An 18,116-nucleotide genomic window follows, 5' to 3' on the forward strand; every position below is an offset into this window, starting at 1 on the left:
TAATCAACAAGGTCCTACTGATTAGCATAGGGAACTGTATGTAATACCTTGTAATAACCTATAATGGAAAAGAATCTGACAAAGAACAGATATATATGTATAACTGAATCACTTTGCTGCATACCTGAAACTAACACAACACTGTAAATTAACTACAATAAAAAATAAATTTAAATAAATTAAAAAAAAGAAAATAAGAAGGGAGGATTCTTTCTTTATCCCCACCTCCTACACCCTCCCCCTGCCAAAAAAGAAAAACTACTCTAATTCAAAAGAACATATGTATTTTTTAATCAGCAGAAAGTTTTTTGTTTTAACACTGCATGTGGGTTTTCGTATTTTCTTTTAATTACATTAAATTAATGTGAATAAACTTTTTAAGAGTATGTTTAATTTTGTAACTGAATATCATGGCATGTGTAGTTAATCCTGTTCTCCAAAATACCCACAAAATGATGTTAAATAATGGTTTTATCATGGTTTGGAGCTATACTTTTTTTCTTAACCTCTGCAGAGGGTGGAGAAAGGGGGCAGGACACACTACGGGGTAGCACAGGGAGCGTGTTAGTGAATGTTCGTGAGACCCTGTCAGCAGGACTGATACATAGAGATTGACCCTCCTGTAGGGATGCTGGCCTCACTCATGTCCTTGTGCGACAGCCAGCAGGGGTACTGTGTGGCACCTCACCATTTTGGTAACAACTGGCTGTGGCAAAGGCCCCCGGTGACCTTCATCCTGCTCAACCCAGTGGAGATTTCTTGGTCTCATCTTTCTTGAGTTCTGAGCAGCCTTGACACTGAATCACTCCCTACTTTTTGAAAAACACTCTTTCCTTTTGGCTTCTGAGGCACCATATCCTCCTGATTCTCTTCCCTCCTCTCTGGTTAATGCTTCTTAATAAGCGTAAGTTTGTCACCCAGATGTTAAGTTTTGGAGCTTCTCAACATTTAGGCCTAAAATCTTTTTCTCTTTTGCTCTCTTGCTCTTATAGTTTTTACTATTTACTCTCTACCTAGCAAACTCACTGCTACCCATAGTTACCATCTATATACCAGGGATTCCTAAATTTATCTCTCTAACCTGACCTTTCTTTTGGGTCCCAGACCTATAGCCAACTGCCCACTCAACATCCTTTGGCTGTCTCAAAGGCGCTCCAGATTCAGCATGTTCTAAACTTCGTGATCTTTTCTCTCAAGTATTGTCCTCTTTTAGTTTTACCCATTTCATCTTAAGTCACCGGTGTTCATCTGAAGCCTATAGCCAGAAACTTAGGCATCCTCCCCAAAACCCCCATTTCTCCATTCCCCTCTTCCACCAAGGATCCAAATCTATCCCAAAACCCTGAAAATTTTACCTCCTAAATAGCTTTTGGTTATATCTACATCTTTGTATCTCTGTGTTCACCATTGTTCAATTACTTGGATTAATGTAATAACTGCCTAATTTGTTTTCCAGAACCTACTTTAGTTTCTTTTCAGTAATCTACTTTCTGAATAGTAATTGCTCATCTTTTCCAAACACAAATTTGGTCATGTTCCCTCAGGACTCATCAAATCCTTTGTATCTGTCAGAATAAGTTAGGTAATACTGTAGTAACAAACAACCCCAGAAATCTCTTTAGTTTTCAACAACAGCAGCTTACTGCTCATTCATAGCATGTCTGTGGCTTTGCTCCATGGAAATTCCACTTTGGGATTCAAGCTGATGGAGCAGCCTCTTTGTGGAACGTTGCCGGCCATGGTAGCAATGACCATGACCAAAGAGAAAGTGTGATCCGCATGCTGGCTCTTAAAGCTTCTGCCTGGAAGGGACACATGTCATTGCTGCCCACACTTCATTGGCCAAAGCAGGTCACAAAGTCTCTTCTGAGTTCAATATGGAGGGATGCATAATCTTCTCACAGGGAGAAACACTGGAGGAAGTGAAGCCAGAATATTTGGTGACCAAGAATGCAGTTTACCACACTCTTCAGTGACTTCCTATTGTTTTGAGGAGAAAACTTATCAGGCCTCCAAGGCTTCTGGTGCTGTTTGAACTCTCCAACTTCACCTCTTACTTCCCTACCCCTCATTGCCTGTACTTTAACCACATTATTCTTTCATTCTTTGAACCTTCTCCAAAAGAGACACATTTACAAAACAGATATAGAGTCACAGACATAGAAAACAAACTTATGGCTACCAAAGGGGATAGTGGGGCAGGTTTGGGGGAGAGATAAATTAGGAGTTATGGATTAACATATACACACTACTATATATAGAACAGATAAACAACAAGGACCCACTATATAGCATAGGAAACTATAGTCAATATTTTATAATAAGTTATAATGGAAAAGACTCTGAATCACTTTGCTGTACATCTGAAACTAGCACAACATTGTAAATCAACTATACTTCAATAAAAAAAGGAAGTAAGAGGCAACGAATCAGATTTCAGTTCACTGTAAGAATAACCTTTCTGATAAAGTGAGTATCAGTATTAGAAATGGTATGTTCATTGTATTCGTTCAAGTAAAGACCAGATGACCAGATGTAGAAAATGTCAATAGACAATCTAGATAGCAGCGGTAATGGAAGAGAGGCAGATATTTGATCCCCAAACTCCAAAGTTGCATAGTTCTATTAGAAAACATAGAGTTAGTAAACAAGGAGGCAAGAAAATAAAATACAAGGCATCAATTATAAGGTAATATAACTGTGCCTTTAGAGTGGCACAGGCAATAGGTGCAGTACTAATGTTCCTATCTTGGCTTGAGATTTCTAAGACTTGTCACAGAGGATCTTTAGGTAGATCCTCACCAATCTATACCTTCATCTATAATTGCTTAAATAAATTGATTATAAATGTGTCTCTTTTGGAGGGCCAAGGGAGTAGGCAAAGTAGTTTATAAACAGAAACAGCCTTAGAAAACTAAAAATTCCAACACTATATAGCATGCCATGCTTGAATAGTGCTTAAATAATGGTTAACATTTACACATAACATGAAAGCTATGTGTTAATTGCCTTTTCTAATGAAATTATATATATAACATACATGTAGCATACTTTATTTATTCATTTATTTATTTTTAAACATTATTTATTTATTTTTGGCTGCGTTGGGTCTTTGCTGCTGTGCGTGGGCTTTCTCTAGTTGCGGTGAGCGGGGGATACTCTTCCTTGCAGTGCGCGGGCTTCTCATTGTGGTGGCTTCTCTTGTTGTGGAGCACGGGCTCTAGGTACATGGTCTTCAGTAGTTGTGGCACATGGGCTCAGTAGTTGTGGCTTGCGGGCTCTAGAGCGCAGGCTCAGTAGTTGTTGTGCATGGGCTTAGTTGCTCCGTGGCATGTGAGATCTTCCCGGTCCAGGGCTCGAACCTGTGTCCCCTGCATTGGCAGGCGGATTCTTAACCATTGTGCCATCAGGGAAGCCCACATGTAGCATACTTTGAAAAAAACTCCCCTCTTTTACATTTTTATCAGAATAACAGATGCATGCCTTATATTACATGTTTTAAAAAAGTATGGATGAGGTTATAATGTTATGTTCTATAGATGTAAATCACCATTGTAATAAATATAAGGCAACATTTTACAAACTATTAATTCAGAAAGAGTCACATTACATTAGAATAGTTAAAAAAAAAGTTTTTTTGAATGAGGAGCACTTAAATGAGTCCCTAATAAATGGGGTAGATTTTTATAGATGGATGAACTGGAAGAAATGCAGTGGATATGACCGTCTCATGGTCTAGATCTTCTGAGGCAGTTTTTATTTCAAACCTGACCATGGTCCTGCAAGTATGGTCATAATTGCTAGAGCTGGTGCCCCACTTTGGGGTTTGAAATACGGTCAGTGTGGGCATGAACAAGTGCATGGAAATGAAATAGGGGATGCCTAAGCGATGAGTCAAGTGAGTCAGTGCCTGATCAGAGCACAGAATGGGGGTGGGTGGAACAGCAAGTATGCGTCATCTTCCAGCATCCAATCGACAGCTACCTCTCCATGCTCTAAGGTCCTCCCTTATCCCACCCCCCCCCCCCCAGTAAACCAATATGACATCCTGACGGTCCCAGGGGAAGAAACATTTGCAACTGTTGGAAATGTGATAGAACAAGAAACATGCAATCAGTACGTGCAATCGGCTGCATAGATTGTGAAACAATAGTCATGGTTCTATCTGTTCTGTGACAGTATAAAAATTTCAAATCTTTTATAAGACAGAAACTCTAGCTTAAGAGAGACCCTGAACACCATTTCCCAGCAGTGTGCTGCCAGGTCACATTTTGCTATTCTCCCCTCCCCGGCTCCACCTCCCCAGCCCCATTTTCCAGCTGGTGTCTGCCCCTGGGGCACAGGACACAGGTTTTGGAGGGCAAAGCAGTTTGGTGAGGTTTTGCTCAAACACTGTAGGCTTTTTGTTTTCCTTCACTATTATAATGACAAGGCACTAGAAATAAGGTAGAAAAATGGAGGGTGGGACTCAGAGTAGGTAGAACTAAAAGCAAATTGGATTGTCAGGGTTTTGTTATTGTTGTTGCTTTTTGTTTTTTGTCTTTCCAGGCTATGAATAAAATGTTTATGAACAAAGAGAAAGGTGCCTATGAAATACATAAAATATAAAAACATGAATCCATTCAGTGGAAGCATCTCCTTAGAATGAGAAGAACATTTTATCGTTTTTAACTTTTCTTCGGTCTTGGGTCCAAAATTCATCCTAATAGTTGAAAATCGCTGTACTTTTTATACAGTAGGAGTGTTTATGAGGCGCTCCATAAAAATATGAATAGTAAGGCAAGGTTCATTGTTTTAGGTCATTTTTCTTTTGTTGATTCTTACTTGAATCTCTTCATTTTACTGTTTTCACTTAACAAGAGTCTCGCTTTAATTAAGAAAATCCAGTGTCTGGTGACTACATGGTGAAATCACAAGGCCAAATAGATGGAACTGTAGGCATAACAGAAGGATACTGATTCCTGGTATCCTCATTACACTAGAAAACACTATGCACTTAACTTTATTCATAAATATGAAGTTTTCTTCTTGATAGTGTGTGCAATCTCACTTACACCTCCCTTTAAAATTGTCTAGGTTCCTATAGTCCTCCTAAGTCTGCAATATTATCACTATATTCATACCAAATAAAGATCTGTAAAAGATAAAAGTAGCTTCTTTTCTTGTCTCCTGTCACTGCTGTTCCTTTCAGTTGACTCAGCTGTCAACTGTGGGCCAGAGCAGCTCTGAACACATGGTCACATAATTCATTAGCGTTTAGACAGGGCCTGCATCTCAGCCATTAACACATTCAAACATGTTTCTGAAAAATGGTTAAAAACCACCTTGTAGGGTTTGGGCTCATAGAAAGATCAACCTGTGGGGCACCAATAAACATAGCTTATATCTTACTAGATAAATATGCTTATTAAGTGTATTTAGTTTTATTTTGGATTTGGTACCTATCCACCCCTCAAAAAAAATTGTCTTTAAGTTGGTGAGAAAGTCAGCTTAACCAAAGCAGAAGGGAAGTGAGAAGCATTTAGGTTTAGGGGAATGATTTTACATTCTGGGTTTGGATGAACTGTAGAAGTCAGTGATTCTCCCAGTGATCTCTCCAAAGTGACCGTGAAGCCAAATGATATGGAGAAAATGTTATGGCAATTGTGCTAGTTAAAATGATAGACAATGTAAATATAACTGGTGAAGACAATATTTTAGTATAAATTCACGTAGCAAAGTTTGGCCTAAACAAAAATGTCTTTTGCTCCTTTTTAGATTCATCAAAGACAGCAATCTAGGCAATATATTTTGATTCATTACTAACTTTCTTCACAACTTTTTAAAAATTTGGTTAAATGAGTCACTGATTCAAAAACCTTTATTGAGTGCTGTTATTGGGCCAGCCCGTATTTACTGTGGTACTCCATCTTCTCATTTTATAACTCTTCCTTTCCTCATTCTCCTCCTCCTTTTCCTTCTATCTCTGAGACTGCTTAAATTTTCTTGCTTAGATTTGTCTTGAATGTTTTCTTTAGTTTTTCTTCACCATATGGATGTGATATTTTCCCACAAAACTTGTTTTTTCCCCTGTTTCAACCCTCTTGGAAACGAATGTCTTTTGACTGAAAAAGTGGAAAATATCCATGAATTTTAAACATAAATATAAATTATGCAAATATATAATGATGTTGTTTCTTTAGCTGTTATGGAATGATGAACTTGGTCATTGATATATTTATCTGGTTTGTGTCCTTGCTTTTCAGGGAACTTCTGTCCATGTTGAGAACCACCTTACATTCCTTACTCAATGGACTAACAAAGACAAAGCAGCCCAACTAAGAGTGAAATAATTTAAGTAACTGTGAAAATTTGCAAGAAAGCGTGGCCAACAGAAAGCCTTCATCCTCTGTATTTACACTGGTACCAATCTTAACGTTATGCTGTTAACTCAACATAAAGCTATGCTTTTTAAAACAATTCAAGGGCATCCAATTTATAACCAATCATGTTCCAGACCTATAAAACATTTCATAACAATCCAAACTGGCATATAAGTTAAAGCTCACTCTGGGCAGCTGAAATTTACATGATCAGCCTGGGACTGGCTCATCCCATCGCATAGGATCGCACGACCTCACAGTCAAGTGCAATTCACATCTCACGATTCTAGGAATCGATGGACATGGATACACAGTTATATTATTATTAAATTCAATTGCTTTGCAATTAACCTGATATGACACCTATACAAATGATTCAAATAAAGAGCCTCATGTTTCACAGGAGACAATCAATAAAGTGAAATCACAGCTACTGACAACGCCAGCAATTTGGCTTGTTACTATAGTACTATATTTTTCTCAGATAGAGGTTGCTGTTCCCCTGTTGAATCACAGCTACCATAACTTTCAACTACTGGCAATGCCCATGCCTCACAAAGGTATAACATTCAAATATGTTTGGACATTCCTAACCCATCTTTGCTGAGTCATGAAAAGTTACAATCAATCTGGGATGTACTAAATCATAAATTTTCTTTCTTTGCTCCCAGAATGGAATTAGAGCTTCTTTCCCCAGGAAAGGCTCCTTAATGGTGAAAAAGAAAATAGTTCCCTTTGTTGATAGATAGCATACATTCTTAGGGGGAAAAAAAAAAATCTTACTCTTCCTCTTGCACAAATGTTTTGCAATTAGCTGTCTGAAAGCAAAACCAAATCATAATAGCATCTTTCCCAGTTATTATTATTGTTATTATTCTGTAGCTTAATACTCTCCATTTTAATTAAGTAAAAGCACTTCATAGTTATAACCCTGATCTAAATCAACCTTTTGCAGAAATATTACAACCCTCTTATTATCTCACCCTCTTTTGGCAGATTTTGTCAGTGTGTGTGTCTGCCAGACAACTGGGTGTAGAGAATCAACCTCTTGAGGGCAGAGACTGTGTATGTCCTTCTGAGATCTAACAGACTCATGCACAGACATTCCACAGGTGTTTGTTGACAGCCTATTCGAGCAGTGTCTTGTTAAGACCTCATAACTCCTTATTTTAAGTAGACTGAACTTGACCTTATGGAATATTTAGGACAGGCACTGACCAAAAAATGTATTTTTTTTTCCATGTCTCTCTTTATATACTTGTTTTTAAACAGAGACCAGTCAGGTCAGAGTGTGTTTCCATGAGGTCATTTTCATCTCCTGAAATGGGGAGAATAGAACAGTAAGTATGGGAGATGTGTCTCTCTTTAAACAACCACCATGGATGACTGAAAACAATGACTTATTTAATTCTCTGAGCAGAGTCTGTTCTCCATGAATCATACTGTATGCATAAGGGTGATGAAAATGTTCAGTTTGAAATTTCTCCCTGGCCAGGGAGGAAACCATGGGGGTGAATCATGGTTTTAGTGATGACTGTCCTGAGGAAGCTAAATTGGGAAGCCACAGGTTAAAAAAGGAGTGGGGAGGGAATCCTTAACAGGAATGCAATGGTCATCAACTCCGAGAAGGCAACTGATGCCCCCTTCCGCTGCTTACACCCAGGCAAGAATCTTCAGAAGAAGAGTTCCTGGAGAGAAACTCTGAAAGCAGAGGAAACCAAACACACTGTACATGTAGAGTTACCCATGGACTCGGAAAAGACACAGGACTTCTCCTTGAGGGAAGGGAGACAAATGGCTGCCTGTTTGAGGAACACAACTGCATGCATTCACTCCTGCGAAAGAAATTCATTTAAGAGCAATTGGATTAGAAATGGAGATTTAGGGCTTCCCTGGTGGTGCAGTGGTTAAGAATCCGCCTGCCAATGCAGGCGATACAGGTTCCAGCCCTGGTCCGGGAAGATCCCACATGCCGCGGAGCGCCTAAGCCCGTGCGCCACAACTACTGAGCCTGCGCTCCAGAGCCCGCGAGCCACTACTACTGAAGCCCGTGTGCCTAGAGCCCGTGCTCTGCAACAAGAGAAGCCACCGCAATGAGAAGCCTGCGCACCTCAACGAAGAGTAGCCCCCGCTCACCACAACTTGAGAAAGCTCTCGCGCAGCAACAAAGACCCAACGAAGCCAAAAATAAATAAAAATAAAAATAAATAAATTAAAAAAAAGAAATGGAGATTTACACAGATGAGTTTAAAGAAGAGGAGCGTGTAAGAGACAGTCAAGATGTACATCAGTCATTTGCTGCAAAACTGTCAACAGTATTGGCGAATTAGGATACAATGTGAAGTGGAAAAACGGGCCACTAACTTGTAATTCAACTATATTGCACTTATGTTAAATATGTGTATTATGGACAAAGACTGATCAGGAATCCAGAGAAATTAACATAGTTATTGTGTTAATGTAGTGACGTTGTTTTTCATTGTTTAAATTGTGTGGGTGTGAATGTGATGGAGAGCCTGTGTTTTGAGTCTGATAGTAAGACAGTAACACAAAGAATCAGTAAGCGGGTGTTTAAGTTTCACACGCCATGCCAGCTGTGAACTTAACCTCTCCGAGCCTCAGTGCCTTTATATAGAAAGTGGGAATAATAGCACCTGCCCTGCACTAATAGGGTAGTGAAAACACTCTGTAAATTGAAAGTATTGTGGGAGATTGTGTGAGGGATTAAGAAGATCAGAATACTGTATAGACCAGGGACTTAAAAAGTCCAGAACTCAAAAAGTTATCCCGAATCTCTTGTCTCAGCAGTCACGCGGGAGCTGGACAACATGTTATATCATAACTGCACAATGTACAAATTACAGTCACTTATTGGGCACCTACTAATTGTTTTGCTAACCAGGTTTCCCAATACCATTTGTAGAATAATCCATTTTTCTTCCATTTGAAATGACTTGAAATGCTCCCTTTATCATATACCTAAGTTTATTTCTGAACTCTACTGTTTCTCTGCTTACTATTCTGTTTTAACTTTATAACTGTTGTAGCTTTGTAATATTTTTAATTCAGTTGGGCAACTTTTTATAGTTTTTTAAAAATAGTATCCAGGGTAGAGTGGGAGCTATTAAGGAGGACAACCAAGCTTGGGCCCAAATAAGTCAGTAAACAGCCCAAGGGTGCACGGCGGTATAGCATAGTCTTAGAAGAGACTTTGGAATCAGAGAAAGCTTAGTTCAAATCCTGGTTTATTACTTAACATCTGGGTGACCTAATATACATTACTTAATCTCTCTAACCTCTTTCTTCATCTGTAAATGGAGGAGAACACCACCTGCCTTGGAGTGTTGCGCTGGGGATTAAATTACAAAATGAATCGAATTTCCCGAATACCGTGCCTGGCAGGCAGCCCTCCTTTACATGCACTCCTGGTGGTGAGGGATGGCTTCCCTTTCTTAGATTTTTTTGCATCTGCAAAAAGGAGACGAGCCAAGAATTATCACCACCTTCTACACAGCATCCTGAAGGCTGGTTTCACTGTACAGAGATATATGATAACTGTATAGCAAGGAAACAGGGCACTTAAACTGTACATATGTATTTGCTGCTCCCTGAATATGGCAAGGCAGGAGACACTGTGCGCCATGTAATCCATAAAATGCACTCTCATTATGCGGCCAAGAACACGGGATGTCAAACAGGTAGGAATGCCAGGCAGTACGTTCACGTCAGACCTTGAGGTGAGCGGAGCGCAGCGGGGAGGGGACATTGCCGAGACTGGATAGGGAACAGGGGAAAAATAACAGGGCCTCTCTCTTCTGCTCTGACAAGTTTCGATTTTAAGTGATTTGGGGGCAGAGATCATATCTATTACCTCCTTTTTTTGTAGTTTCTAGAAGATTATTGGATAATATTTACGACATTTGGTGATTAGAGTGAAGAGATGTCACATAGGGCCTCATAGTAACCCTCTTGCCTCCGAGAGTGGCCAGGACGACTTTTGTGGGAAGCTGCTTTCTTCTCTCCCTTGGAAGCGATGGATGGAGTCTGATTATAATTAATTTTAATAAAGACCTGACATGATGTGCTAGAATCTTGGCCATTCAAATGAAGTAGAGCCAGCCAGCCAGCTAGCTTGGACAAAAATAATCTCAGTTCCCCCTCACTATTGGCTTTAGAACAAGTCCAGTCCAGTTAAAAAGAATTTATTTATTGAGTGATTTTGTGCCTAGCACTATAAAAAGGTGTACAAAAGAAGGACCCTGTCTGACATTCACTGTCTGAGTTGGACAGACAAGAAATGTAATAAAAGAATAGGCACCATCTGTTGAGCCCCTGACTTGCGCTATGCCCTGAGTGATACGTTCAGTGTACGTTATCTCTAATCCATGAATGCTTTCCACAAAGCGCCTGTCATGTGCCAGGCATTCTGGTTGCTGGGAACACCTCAGGCCTGAAGGAGGAGGAGGGCCCTGTCTTTGGGGAACCTACATTCTAGTGCTTATAAGCAAGTGAGTATATAATATCATTTCACATTATGGTAAATGCTATGAAGAACAGCAAAGCAGGGTAAAGGGATAGAGAGGGATTCGGGTGTATGCAGGGGATATTGTAGGGCAGGCCTCTCTGAAGATATCACCTGGAGGGGTGGACTGAGCTATGCCAGCCAGGAGGACAGGTGTCCCAGGCAGAGAGAACAGCAAGTGTACAGGCGCCTGGGAGAGATGAGCGTGGCATGTACACTCGAGGCCCAGTGTGGCTGGGATGGGCTGAGGGAGAAGCAGCAGGAGAGACAGGCAAACGATACGCATTTCAGGTTTCATTCTGAGGACATGGGAAGCTCTCAGGAAATTTTGGGCAGAGGAGTGCTACCTGGAAACAGACTCTGAGATGGAGCTCTGCAGGCAGGAGACTTACTGTCCCACGACTGTAAGAAGGTGAGAGAAGCAGGACTGGGTAGAGGCAGAACGTGTGTTTGCTCAGAAGAAACCTCACTGGATCCTGCTGGAAGCTGTGGGGTTGCAGTGACCCTTCAGAGTGTTCCCAGATTGAGGTGAAGGGCTAGACATTGTAAGCGGGCATCAGCTGCTGTCTCCCGAGAAGGGTTACAAACTTTGGGTGAGGCAGCTCCCTTCGGGGGTGATGCTTGAAGAGGTTTGCGTCTGTGGGCCACAGCAGTCACCACCCCAGCATCAGGGGCAATGACACCTCAGTCCTGAAGACGGGATCTCGGTGGCATACCTCAGGGTCACTACAGATCTGTTTATGCTTTAATTCTCATAACAATCCTCCAACTTCGGCATTTTTATATCCTTTCTGAGACTCAGGGAGTTTAATAAACTTGTTCAAGGTCACACACCTAGAAGATGTTGGATTTGAACTTAGGGTCCTCTGAGTCCAAAGAACGTAATTTAAAAAAATGTGCTAAAATATACATGACATAAAACTGATCATTTTAGCCAGTTTTAAGTGTACAGTTCAGTGGCATTAAGTACATTAATATTATATAACCATCACCACCATCCATCTCTAGAACTCTTTCCATCTTGCAAAACTGAACCTCTGTACCCATTAAACAATAACATACTATAAAAATACTAATATTAAACAATTACTCCCCATTTTTCTCTCTCTCCAGCCCCTGGAAACCATCCTTCTACTTTCTGTCTCTGTGAATTTGACTATTCTAAGTACTTCATATAAGTGGAATCACACAATATTTGTCATTTTGTGACTGGCTTATTTTACGTAGTGTAATGACTTCAAAGTTCATCCATGTTGTAATGTGTCAGAACTTCCTTCTTTTTCTTTCAGTCTGAAAACACTCCTTTGTATGTATCTACTACATTTTCTCTATCTATTCTTCTGTTGATAGGCATATGTGTTGCTTCCACTTCCTGGCTATTGTGAAGAATGCTAGGAACATTGGTATACAAATATCTGTTTGAATCCCTGCTTTCAATTCTTTTGGGTATATACCCAGAGGTGGAATTGCTAGATCATATGGTAGTCCTATTTTTAATTTTCTGAGGAATTGCCATACTGTTTTCCACAGCGATTGCACCATTTTACACTCCCAACAGCACCGCATAAGACTTCTAATTTCTCCACATCCTCGTCAAAACTTTTCTTTCGTTTTTTTCTTTCCTTTCTTTCCCTTTCCTTTTCCTCACTCCCTCCCTCTCTTTCTTTCTTCCTCTCTGATAATAGCCATCCTAATGGGTGTAAAGTGGTATCTCATTGTGGTTGAAGACCATGCACTTTTCATGCCGTCATGCCGTCTCTCAGAAAGGAATCCAAGATTGCCAGCATGCATCCAATTCCACCATTCCATCTGTGGGTGGAAATGGTGGCAACGCTAGGTTAAGACCCAAACTCAAGTTAATTTCCCTGGATTAACAGTGAGCTACAGCAGACCACATTCTGAATATCCCCATAGACACCCAAAGAACAATACAAAATTTGGCACTGTATAAGAGTTAATCTTTAAAGGTTTTGCTCAAGGACCCTAAAATAGTTTAGAAAACTATGCTCTTCTTTACACATTTAAAAATTGATATTTATAACTTTATCATAAATTTAAACAGGTGCAAAGAATTTGTAGCATATCATAAATATTGACATTTTAGAATAAAATGGTTACATCATTGTTTTAAATGTATCCAAATGGAATCTAAATCCTGTAATAGTTTGTTATCCACCATCATCCATTTAAGAAATACACAAATAAGCTCACCTTTAGCAAGCAAAAATTAAATATAACTCCCTGCCTTGCCTCCACTTCTGCCATGCCTTCTATGTTTGAAATTTTATTTCCATTCTACTTCCCCTTCAAAATTTTATGCTAATGTAATATGTTTATGATTGAACATCTTTTACTGAGTATCCTATCATACTTCTATCTATCAAACATTTGTATAAAAGTTAAAATTTATGCACTTTAAAATTCCTGTAACCATAGGGTCTAAGTGATTTCTGGATTGAGTTATCATTACAATTACTAGTATTACACAATTGATCAAAACAACCTAAATGAAGAGAACATTCTCATAAATGCTAACATGAAAAGTAAAGTTTTACTGGAAGTTTGCACTTCTTAATAAGATAGATGATGCTGTCCTTTTTTCAAACATTATTAGTATGGATAAATTTTACTTATTGTTAGAATAACAAAGTGTTTAGCAACCATTCTATTTTTCATTTTTTAGAGATGAAGAATCCTTGTTCTTAAAAATAGAGATGGGAATGGAGTTTTGTTATAAAAATGTCTTTCAATTTTTGAAACTCCTGACTTATTTGCCCCAAATCACATGATAATACATCATCAAATGATAGTTCTAATGACCTGACGACTTCACTATTTTTTCCCTCAGTTTTGAAAGCAAAACTGACTGACTTGCAAGGGATTTGTTATCCAGTCTCTTATGGGTCAAGTTGTGTACCCACCAAAGTTCATATGAAATCCTAACCACCGGTACCTCCAAATGTGATCGTGTTTGGAAATAATGTTGTTGCAGATATAATTAGTTAAGATGAGGTCATTAGAGTGGACCCTAATCCACTGTGATTGGTGTCCTTATAAAAAGGGGAAATTTGGACACAGAGACAGACATTCACAGAGGGAGGAGGATGTAAAGACACTGGGAGAAGCTGGCCATCCACCAGCCAAGTAGAGAGACCTGGAACAGAACCTTCCCTCACAGCCCTCAGAAGGAAGGAACCCTGCCCACACCTAGATTTTGGACTTCTAGCCTCCAGAACCGCGAGGCAATACGTTTCTGCGGTTCATGCCACCGGTTTGTGGTAGTTTGTTACAGCAATGCTAACAAACTGGTACACAGTTCCTAGAGCCATTCACCTCCCCTACACTTACACTAACACCAACATTTTCATTTTTTCCTTTATTTGGTGCCGGGGCGGGGGGTGGGCTGTGTTAAACTCCAGAGCAGTGAACCCTAGAAAGATTGGGAAGAGTGAGAGGGGCACCTTTCTTTTGTAAAGTGAGGGGAGGGCCACTGCAAAAGGGGGGCGGGGATATTTAATAAAGAGCGGATACTGAATTCAAGATCTGTATGTTGCTTTCCTTCAAAATATTCTTGTCCGCATGCTCCTTTGGAAAGCCTTACTCAGCCCCAGAGGAGTAAGTGTACCTACTTTGAAGGTGACTGTGCTGAACTGTAGAAAACTTACTGAAATTCTGGGATGTGGAAGAACTTTTGTCAGCCGGAGGTGCTGATGACATTTTCATGGAGGTTATGACATCTGCTGGCCTTGTGTGTAGGATTTTGATTTGTGGCAAGGAGAAGGAAGGGCCTACTAGCCAGAGTGGAAGCAACTTGGGAATGGACTTCTGACTAAACTAACGACTCAGTAGGGTGGGCCTACAGAGGACCTGCACTTATGGGTCGAGGAGCTTGTACTTAGGCACTCGAGACTTTTGCGTGAGCCAGTGACATGATGAAAGTGATGCTTGGGAAGATTAGTTGGGCGTCAATATGGAGGATGGGAGGATGTTTGCAGAACCAGGAGGTAGGAAGCAACCCAAGGGTGTGGTCAGTGAGTGGATCAGTGTAACGGCTTTGGAAATGGAGAGGCGGCTGTTTGTCGGTTGTGATGGACATAGAAATCACAGGCCTGTATTACAGTTAAACCTTGTGCCATCTGCTCGATGATCTTTCCAGGTAGGCCGCCCAGGCCCAGAACTAACTCCCTGCCTTGGCTCCACTTCTGCCATGCCTTCTATGTTGGTGGAATACTTAAAGTCCAGAAAGACACCGTGCTTTTCAAGTTGGTCAAGTAGAGGTACAATAGGGGCAACATTTCCCTATTGTTTGGTTGATCCTTTCATTGTAAGGATGGAATGAGTAAATGTATGGGGAACCATTTGGTTTAATATAAAGCACCCTGCAAACGGAAAGACAGGACTCTTCATTACTCTACTGTGACACACTACTCTTTCTTAGAGCAAGTGAAGAGGTTTTCTGAGTGCCTCATTCAACGTTAGCCTTGAGTAACTGAAATCCAGGTAATAAAAGCTCCATTGTATGTTGCCTGAGAATTTCACTGGGCTTACATCCCTTTCCAAACTGGGAAGGTGCTACAAGACCCCCTGCTGAGCTCCCCCAGGGAGAAGAGCCACTCTTCACATTCCTTCTGGATCCTCTGAGGTGTCTGGCCTCGTGCCCAAAAACCCTCAGAGGACTGTTCATTTTCTGTCAGAATCGTGAGGCTTCCTGATTGTGTAGCAATGGAAACAAAGCTTTTCTGTGCTCTGAAAAGCAAATATTTTTTACGGCCACATGCTCTCCTCACTCCCCAGTCTAAGCTGGGAAGCACGCAGAGCATCAGAACAATCCAGACACACAACTTTCTTTTTTTCTCTCTTGCATTAGAGACCATTGTGTTTTTAAGACTCTGAGAGGATAAGAAACTGGGGGCGGGGGGGTCGTCACTATCTTTATAGTCATTTCTCTAAATCACATTCACATGAGTGACTCTATCTGTGACCCAGAGTCACTGGAAACTTTCGATGTTCTTAACCCCCAGAGGACTCTCTTGGCTATCATGGGAGAGACATGACTTAGTGGCCATGTGGCTGCGACTCTACTAGGACTTACCATTTGGCATTTCTTCCAAGGATGGAAAGGAGATTATCAATAATATTTGAGTGAGTTTTCTTACCTACATCGACTCTATCTCTTATTTATGCGTATCTTTATTTGAATGGCTTCAGTAAGAGCATATCCAATGGTAGAAAGACAACGTGCAAGCGTCAACTGATCCCCTCGGCATAGACGCCTGCTCCCATTTCATAGATGGGGATGATAAGCCCTCCTGGTGAGATTACAATAGTCCCTATCATTTAATGTGTACTTCCCAGGTGCCAGGTACAGGGGCCAAGTGCTTTACACATTAACTCGTTCTCTCCATCAACCTATGGAGTGGGAATATTAACATCCACATTTTACAGAGGAAGAAATGGAAACCTAGAGAGGTTAACTAACTTTCCCAAGGTCACAAAACAAGTCAGTGGCTGTGTCAGTCAGCATGAGTTAAACTAGGCTTTGTGACAAACAGCCCCCAAATCTTAGTGGCTGACAACAACAAAGGTTTATCCTCACTCATGCTCCATGTCCATGGAGGGGCGGGAGGCTCTGCTTCTCCTCACTCTGGAATCGGGGCAGACAGAGAAGCCCCTCCTTGGGAGTTGCTAGTTATCATGGCAGATGGAAAAAGAACATGACAAAGTGCTCACTGGTGACACATGTTCCTTCTGTTCATTTTGTTGGCCAGAGTCTGTCACATGGCCACTCCTAACTGCAAATAGACGAGGAAGTACAGTCTTAACCATCTGGGAGGGAAAGGAGGAATATTTGTGGGCAGAGGGAGCATCTGAGAAGAAAAATATTTTCTTAAGCCTGTGCCCTTTACCCTTTCATGAACGCTTCCACTCACTGAGCACCTCCTGGGGGCCAGGCTTTACAGATATTATTTTCAGTCCTCACCACAACACTATTAGGGAGATATTATCTTCACTTCATAGTTCAAGGCCCAAAAAAGTCTTGAAATAGCTTGAGTCAGATGGCACAGGGAAAAAAAGGTGCCTTGTGCAGCATTCAGGTCAGCCTGACTCCAAAGACATCCATGAGGATTCCCAATGCCACGGATGTCACTTTAGTTTCACAAGAAAAAAGCCATATACATTTTTAAAAGATTAAAACTTTAGTTAATCATGTGTTTATTTTCTAATTAAAAAGGTAATAATTGCTCATTGTTAAGATTCAGACAATGCTTCCAGTTTTGAAGAAAGTGAAAAATGATTAATAATCAACATCTAGAGGGAACCCTGCTAACATTTTAGATACACCCTTCCAGAGGTGCTGACTTATAATTTGCTTCTTCACATAACAGTGTATTGGGAACATCTTTCCAATAAATATACTTCATTTTTAATGGCTGCATAATATTCTATTGACTGTGCCACAATTTAGTTAGAATTCCCTAATGATTTACAATATAAATGATAAACAACATTTATCTTGTTTTCAGTGTATCACTGATCTCTTGTTTTGAGTTCCATTTCTTTCTGAATAGTGATGTCTAATAGCTTTTCCTTTTTTTCTTAACCAATTCATGGCTTCACCGATGAGAAACACTCTAATGGTCAAAGATCATTAATCAAGACCTTTCTCTCCTTCTTCCACAGGGACTCCCCTCAAATGCTATGTTTAAAAGAAATTTTTTTTCCCTAGAGTCTCAAGCCAGGGGTTTTTCTTGGCATTTCTTTTTGTTTTCATATAATTTTTCTGAAATGCCCACATAAACTGCTTTCCTTATCTTCCTCCCTCCCTCCCCCTTCCTTCCTTCCTTCTTTCTTTTCCTCCCTCTCTCTCTCTCCTTCCCTCCTTCCTTCCTGTATATCCATGCTCCTCATTTTATTTTACATTTGCATGTCCTTATTCTAGATCCCTTAAATAAAATGTCTGTGCCCGCTGTTCCCTCTACAGTGAGACATTCCGCGCTTTCCAGCTCTAGACATGGTGCTCCCTTTTCTATGCCTCCAAGTTACCCCGTTCAGATCCACCACATCCCCACCCACTACATGGCCCTCCTGTGCTGGTGGAGCTCTCTCGTCATGGAATGGTCTCTACTGTCATCTGTGGTTGGTCTTCAGAGTCCAGCTCAAACGCCTCTTTCAGGAAGCCTTCCCTGGCCCCTGTCCTTAGTCAAAATTAGTTGTTCTTTCCTCTGTGCGTC

The sequence above is a fragment of the Balaenoptera acutorostrata genome, chromosome 14 (assembly GCF_949987535.1).
Source record: "Balaenoptera acutorostrata chromosome 14, mBalAcu1.1, whole genome shotgun sequence".
Taxonomy (NCBI): domain Eukaryota; kingdom Metazoa; phylum Chordata; class Mammalia; order Artiodactyla; family Balaenopteridae; genus Balaenoptera; species Balaenoptera acutorostrata.